The sequence below is a fragment of the Nycticebus coucang genome, chromosome 18, assembly GCF_027406575.1.
Source record: "Nycticebus coucang isolate mNycCou1 chromosome 18, mNycCou1.pri, whole genome shotgun sequence".
Lineage (NCBI taxonomy): Eukaryota > Metazoa > Chordata > Mammalia > Primates > Lorisidae > Nycticebus > Nycticebus coucang.
Genome location: NC_069797.1, coordinates 22,078,314 through 22,085,492, shown reverse-complemented (window position 1 = coordinate 22,085,492; position 7,179 = coordinate 22,078,314). Strand labels below are relative to the sequence as shown.

The window sequence follows — 7,179 nt, the reverse complement described above, 5'->3', positions numbered from 1 at the left end:
ATATCACAAGAATGGAAAAATAAATATCCAATATACTCAATACTAATATGAAACCAATATATAAAAAATTATATACTCATATGAACAATAAAACACAAATGTAGTCTAATACGGGGGCAGCAGGAGAAAGGAGGGTAAAGAGGGGAGGGCAATTGGCAGAAGGAGGGAGCATAGGTGATGGGATCTCACCTAATGTGCACATTGTGATGGTGTATAACATGCCGCCTGGGTAAGAGCTCTTTTAGGGCTGGAACTTTCCCCAGGAAGTGAGAATAATGTAATCTAAAAATTTGTATCCTCACATTAATTTGAAATAAAAAAGTAGACACATATATTATTTGAACAGAATAGAGAACCCCAAAATAAAACCAGATGCCTACAACCAACTGATCTTCAACAAAGAAGACAAAAACATACACCGGAGAGAGGACGCACTACTCAACAAATGGTGCTGGGAAAATTAGTCATATGCGGAAGAACAAAACTGGATCCCTGTCTTTCACCATACATCAAAATTAACTGGGTTAAAGACTTAAATGTAAGACTGAACACCATAAAAATTACAGAAGCAAGCTCAGTGCTCGTAGCTCAGTGGTTAGGGTGCCACATACACGAAGACAGGTGGGTTCAAACCCAGCTCAGGCCTGCTAAACAATGACAACTGCAAAAAAAAAAAAAAAGCTGAGCATTGTGGCAGGCATCTGTAAACCCAGCTACTTGGGAGGCTAAGGCAGGAGAATCACTTAAGCCCAAGAGTTTGAGGTTGCTGTGAGCTGTGATGTCATGGCACTCTACCAAGAGTGATGTAGTAAGACTCTGTCTTAAATATATATTTAAATATATATTAAATATAATATATATATTATAGAAGCAAACCTAGGAAAAATTCCTCTGGATATTGGCCTAGGCAAAGAATTATGACTAAGACCCCAAAAGGAAACATAAGAAAAACAAAAGTAGGCAAGTAGGACTTAAGTAAACTTTGAAGCTTCTGCATAGCAGAAGAAACAATCAAAAAAGTAGATAATCAACTTATATAATGGGAGAAAATATTCACAAATACGTATTCAACAAAGGATAAATATCCAGAACCTTAAGGAACTCCAACAACCCTGCAAGAAAAAAACAACCCCCTGTGGAGGCTTGAGGGGGAGGTCCAAGATAGTCTAGCTGACGAGGATGGAATATGCCATGAAGTCTCTCAGCCTTCTCTACCCTAAGTCCCTCTCCAGGAATGTGGCAGGGAGCACTTCAGTGGTGACCCAGCAGCTGCTGTCAGAGCCCAGCCAGGAAACCCCCAAAATCCAGCCCTACCGAGTAAGCACCGCAGACCGGAGTGTGTGCAAGGGCATCACGGCACAGAGTCTTGAGGACTTCTCCACAAGGTTCGGGACATCCTGATGCTGACAGATAAACCCTTCTTCCTGGTGCTGGAAGAAGATGGCACAATTGTAGAGACAGAAGACTATTTCCAAGCTCTGGCAGGGGATACAGTGTTCATGGTCCTCTGATGGCAACCCTCATCAGAACAGAGATCAAGGTACCAACTCACCCTCTCCCATAAGCCTGCCAAGAAGATTGATGTGGCCCGCATAACCTTTGACCTGTACAAGCTAAACCCACAGGCCGCCTGAACGTGAAGGCAACTTTCTATGATACATACTCCCTTTCCTATGAACTCCTTTGCCACGAGGCCAAGCGCATTGTAAAGGAAGTTCTTCGCTGGGTCCTCTTCAGCATGCAGGCCACAGGCCATGTGCTGCTTGGCACCTCCTGTTACATGTGGCAGCTCCTTGATGCCACAGAGGGAGAGTAGTCCCCCAAGGGCAAGATCTCATCCCTCATCCCAACCTGTCTGAAGATACTGCAGAGAAATCCTAAGTCCTTGGAGGCGTTCCCCAGCCAAGGACTGGTCTGGGGACCCTATGCTTAACTGGTAGTACCCACAAGTTTGGCCACTTCTTATCACCCCTCCCTCACCATACAGAACCATATGTGAGGAAGCAGAAGGAAGGGCTGTAAACCTGGGGTGGGCTGGTCAAAGGAGAACTTCATGTTCCTGGCATGGCCCACTTCCTTTCTACCCAACACAGCTTAGCTGACCATGATTGGTCTCACATAGGCCATGGCATGTAATCTGCCCCTCAGCAATCTGTCTTCATAGGCTACTTTACAACACACCCTACCTTTTGGCTCCTCGATCTCAGAATTCTCCTGAGAGAACTGTCAAGCTCACCCGTGTATGCTGTTAGAGAGTTTACAATAAATTATTTATGGAAATGCAAAAAAAGAAAAAGAAAAGAAAGAAAAAAACAACCCCCTTAAAAGTGTCCAAATGGCATGAACAGGCATTTTTAAAAAGAAAATATATAAGTGGCCAAGATACATGAAAAAATACTCAATATCACAAATCATCAGAGAAGTGCAAATTAAAACTACAATGACACAATGAAATACCATTTTATTCCAATTGGAATGGCCATTATAAAAAGTCAAACAATAATAAATATGGACATGGATTCAGTGAAAAGAAATATTTTTACACTGCTGGTAGAAATGTAAATTAGCACAACCTCTATAGTAATAAGTACAGAGATTTCTCAAAGAAGTAAAAGTAGATCTGTGGGTTAAAGTTTAGTGCAAGCTGACATTCTTGAGAATCTGCTGGCAACAACCTGGATTTCATGACCCCTGCCCTGTACTAAACACAATCCCACATACAATAGCCATGGGACACTGCCAGGAGGTCAGCCAGGAGGTCAGGAGCGTTCAGCAGTTTAGATATAGATCTATGGGTCACTTGCTGGAAAAGGCTCAAAGGTTGAAATTGCTTAGGGTTGAGATGAAGATCAGCAGCATAGAATAAGGAAGTTAAACTTTATTCCCCCAAGGCACTACAACTGATTCCTTTTTACTTTATAATCTTAAAATAATCTCTTCTGTCTTTCTTTCCATTGTTTCCTCAATTCAATGACATTGTGAAACTTCTTGTTGCTTATTATCTATAATTAACTTTGTGTGTTCTGTAGGTCTTGCTCTTAGGGATTGTTCCTCATTCAATAAAAGTCCCTTGAGGTTTTAGTTTGGGGCAGCGCTTCCTTACTACCACTTGGCATGTGAAGCTGCTTGCCTCTCTGAGCCTCATCAGTTGTTTCTTTGAAAATAACTGAGTATAAAAGTTTACTTTTTGTGCTATCCCCTCACTGTTTCATCCCTAGGAGCAGAATGACAGCATAGAGCTACCATCTGATCCTGCATTCCTGTTACTGGATATCTACCAAAAGGAGAAGAAATCATTATATCAAAATGATATCTGCACTAATATGTTTCTTGCAGCACAATTCACAATTACAAAGATATGGAATCAACCTAAGTGCTCTTCAACTGATGAGTAGATGAAACAAATGTGGTGTATATATACTATGGAATACTACTGAGCCATAAGAAAGTATGAAAATTATATCTTTTGCAGCTACTTGGATGAAACTGGAGGCCATTATCCTGAGTCAAGTAACTCAGGAACAGAAAAATGAATGCTGCATGTCCTCACTTATAAATGGGAGCTAAACTATGGCTACAAATGGACCCACAGAGTGGTAAAATGGACACTGGGAACTTACAAGTGGGGAGGTTGAGAGGAGGTGGAGGATGACACATTATCCATTTGGTACAATGTACACTATTTTGTGGCAGGCACTCTAAATGCCCAGACTTCATCACTATACAATATATATGTGTAATGGAATTCAACCTTTAATCCCTAAATCTACTGAAATAAAGATAAAAGCACCATATAAATAACTTTCATTTTTATTTATTATTATCATTATTTTTGGAAGCTATTGGCTCCCACAATTTATCTTTCAGAGACAATTTTACTATTTGAATGTTCTGTTTACAATCATAGAACATGCTAAAGTTTACTTCCTAGCTGGGTGCCATAGTACAATGGTTAGTGTGCTTGCCCTGCACACCAAGGGTGGTGGGTTCAAACCTCACCAGAGCTTGATTAACCAAAAAAAAAACAGTTTACTTCCTCCTGTGGTGAGTTATCCCAATAACTCAAAAGAACAGAAAATTGTGTTTATTTTAATTTTCATCTTGTTATTTATTCACTTTTTTTGATCTCACACTGGTATGGTACATTTATTACAATTGATAAGCCAATATTGCTACATTCTTACTAACTAAAATAGTTTACATTAGACTTCCCTCTTTATGTTGTACATTCTGCGTGTTTTGACAAATATATAATGACATATACCCACCTTTACAGTATCATATAGAATACTTTCACCATCCTAAAAATTCCCTGTGCATCACCTATTTGTCCCTCTTGTTCTGTCCCTGAGCTCCTGGCAACCACTGGTCTTTTAACTGTCTCCACAGTTTTGCCTTTTCCAGAATGTCATATAGTAGAATCATACGGTGCATAGCCTTTTCAGATTGGCTCCTTTCATTTAGCAATACTTACCACTTGTTCTTAATACAGTAGTTTAAAAATTATACTTTTAGTTCAGAATATAAATCAGTAGTCAAAAAGGATAAGTTTGAAACATGAGCCTTAAGTTTAAGATACAAAGGAAACTCTTAGACTCCTTAAGCTTGAGTCTAAGATACAATGACTCCATTGCTTCCTGCAAGACATGGGTTTCCTATGATTTTCCATAAAAACCTGGGAGATAATGAGCAGAGAGACAGGCAGTACCTGACACAGTGGCAGATTTTGAACAAGTAGCAACAGAATCCTCACCTTGGTCCAAAAGACCAACAAGATGGCTCTCAGCCACTTCTCTTACCTCATCTCCTCCCACTCTCCCAGATTAAAAAAAAACTTGGTGAGAGCCTGGTGCAATAAATGAAAGAAAGGCCCCCTCCAAGGCACATCACTGGTAATTTTCAGACACCAGTGTTAAAAAGAACATTCTAAAGAGGATAGAAATTTCCCATATGTAAGAATAGGACCAGATTTCTCAATAGCACATTGAACATATGCTTTCTCAGGAAACTACCAGAAAGGATGCTTCAACAAAACAAGATACTAAACCAAGAAAGAATACATGGATTCAGGAAAGACAGGATCTAACCCAGGGGAAAGAATGGTCCAAAGACTTCCCAGGATGAGCAGGAAATCCCGAGACAGGGTTCTGCTAAAGGTCTAGGGAACAACCTCACCAAGTGGGAGCCCAGACTGCAAGACTGTGGGCATGGGAGGAAGTACAGAAATGGATTTACTGTGAGCCTAATGGAGCTGGAGGTCAAGGACACCTCATGGGCCCCTTGCAAGGCCCTAGAAGGGCCCTAGCAACATCTTCACATTCTCATAAATTTTTGTAAATTATAAAAACAAAAATTATTTCAACTGTAATTAGTTAAGATGACCACTGTCACATTCCACTCTAACTTTTCCTCCTTCTCACTCCCCTTTGAGTCTGGTGCATTTTTATAATCTAACTAAGAAGTTATGTTGAAAATGCTTGAACATTGTTGCCTGGACTAGAGTGCAGTGGTATGATCACAGCTCACTGCAGCCTCCAGCTCCTGGACTCAAGAAATCCTCCTGCCTCAGTCTTGCAAGCACTACAGATGGAATCTCACTCTGTCACCCAGGCTGGAGTGCAGTGACATGATCATAGCTCATGGCAGCCTCAAATTCCTGGGCACAAGTGATCCTTCTGTGTCAGGCTCTAGAGTCGATGGGAGTTACAGGGCTTAAAGCTGCTATAATTGGGGCAGAGACAAGATGGCTGACTGAAGCCAGTGTTCCATAGAGACTCCCATCCAGAAGGAGAGTTAAAGGACAGAAATTTAGCAAGTAACCTGGTGGATTAGAGCTGCGCCAAAAGAGAAGGTTGAAGAATGCACATCAACCCTGCTGAGGCAAGCTGCAACCCCAAGGATACAAACAAAAGGTACAAAATCCGTCACCAAGTGGACAGGAGTCCCCTCCCCCATGAGAACAGCTTGGAGTGCCCCATAAACAAATGAGCAGAGGTCAAAAGTCCTCCCATTATACTCCACAGGAGAGACCCTCTAAAAACTGGACCTATTTCCCCTACTAGGGTACCATGGTGCTCTCCTGCCAGGCATAAAACTGTGTAAAACTGTATATATCCTCACCTGCAATTCTGAGCTCCCACCACTCCCCTCCACTCTCACTCTGAGGTCTGGAGGCCTTTCCCCCAGGAGTCCAGATTCTTGGGTGTTTTTTCAAGAGGTGTGGACAGGGCCTGGACTGCTGCTGGTCAGTGCTGATTCTGCAGCACAGGAGTGAGGAGAGGACGGCTGAGAGGGAACCACACAGGAGTGGCAGTGCCCTGTGGCACAGAGCAGCAACCATTTTTGGCAACAATAGGGCTCACCCCTGGATATTCTGGAGTCACACCCCCTATCTCTCTGGGCAACCAGAGGAGGCCGGGCATCTTCTCAGGTGGCAACCACCGGCAGAACAGATCTGGGATGGCCCTGTGAGTAAAGGGTTTGCCTGAGGCAGTACTGGCCTTGGTGGAGCGCTAGGACTAGAAAACACATGCGCAGTGCCGGCAGACTCCCAGGGCAGGGCTAACCCAGAGGACTACTTTACTGAGACTAAGATGCACCTGGCCCTCAGGGGATCATCAGCCTAGACAAAGGACGGCAGGAGGCTAGAACTGACAGCTAACCATGCTGCAACTACAAACCTGCAGCAGCAAAGACAGGGCCTGAGGCACAGGTTCTGTGAACTCAAAACAGCTTCTCTTCTGCAGGGGAATTTAGCCAGGACAGAAACAAATTCCACAAAGTTGTTCTGTTCTGTCAGTAACATCAATCAGGGGTGGGGCTGGAACTGAATGAACAGCCCCAGCCTCCATCAAACACCCAAGGTTGTCAGGCCTCACCTCTCCCTGCCGGATAGTGGCAGAGAGCAGTGGCCTGGCAGAGGAGACATAGATCTCCTTGTGATTCAGACAGGTGCAAACCCCTGGAGTATCTGCTCATTGGAGGCAACAACTGGGTCGCAGCCCTGTGGGGTTATTAGTGACTGGGTGTGACAGAGATGCAAGGTGGGCAAGGAGGCATCAAACTTCCCAGACTAATCTACTTGCTGGGTGGGTCCTCCTGACCTCACGGAGCACTGGCGCAAGTCATATTTGAGTGGTCAGCAGACCCCTGCGATCTAGTTGCCAGAGATCTTTTAAA

General features: G+C 43.1%; 1 pseudogene; it reads left to right on the top strand.

Moving 5' to 3' along the window:
* The first annotated feature begins 1,143 nt into the window (after positions 1-1,143).
* Positions 1,144-1,933, top strand: LOC128571032 (cell death activator CIDE-3-like; annotated as a pseudogene).
* The last annotated feature ends 5,246 nt before the right edge of the window (positions 1,934-7,179 follow it).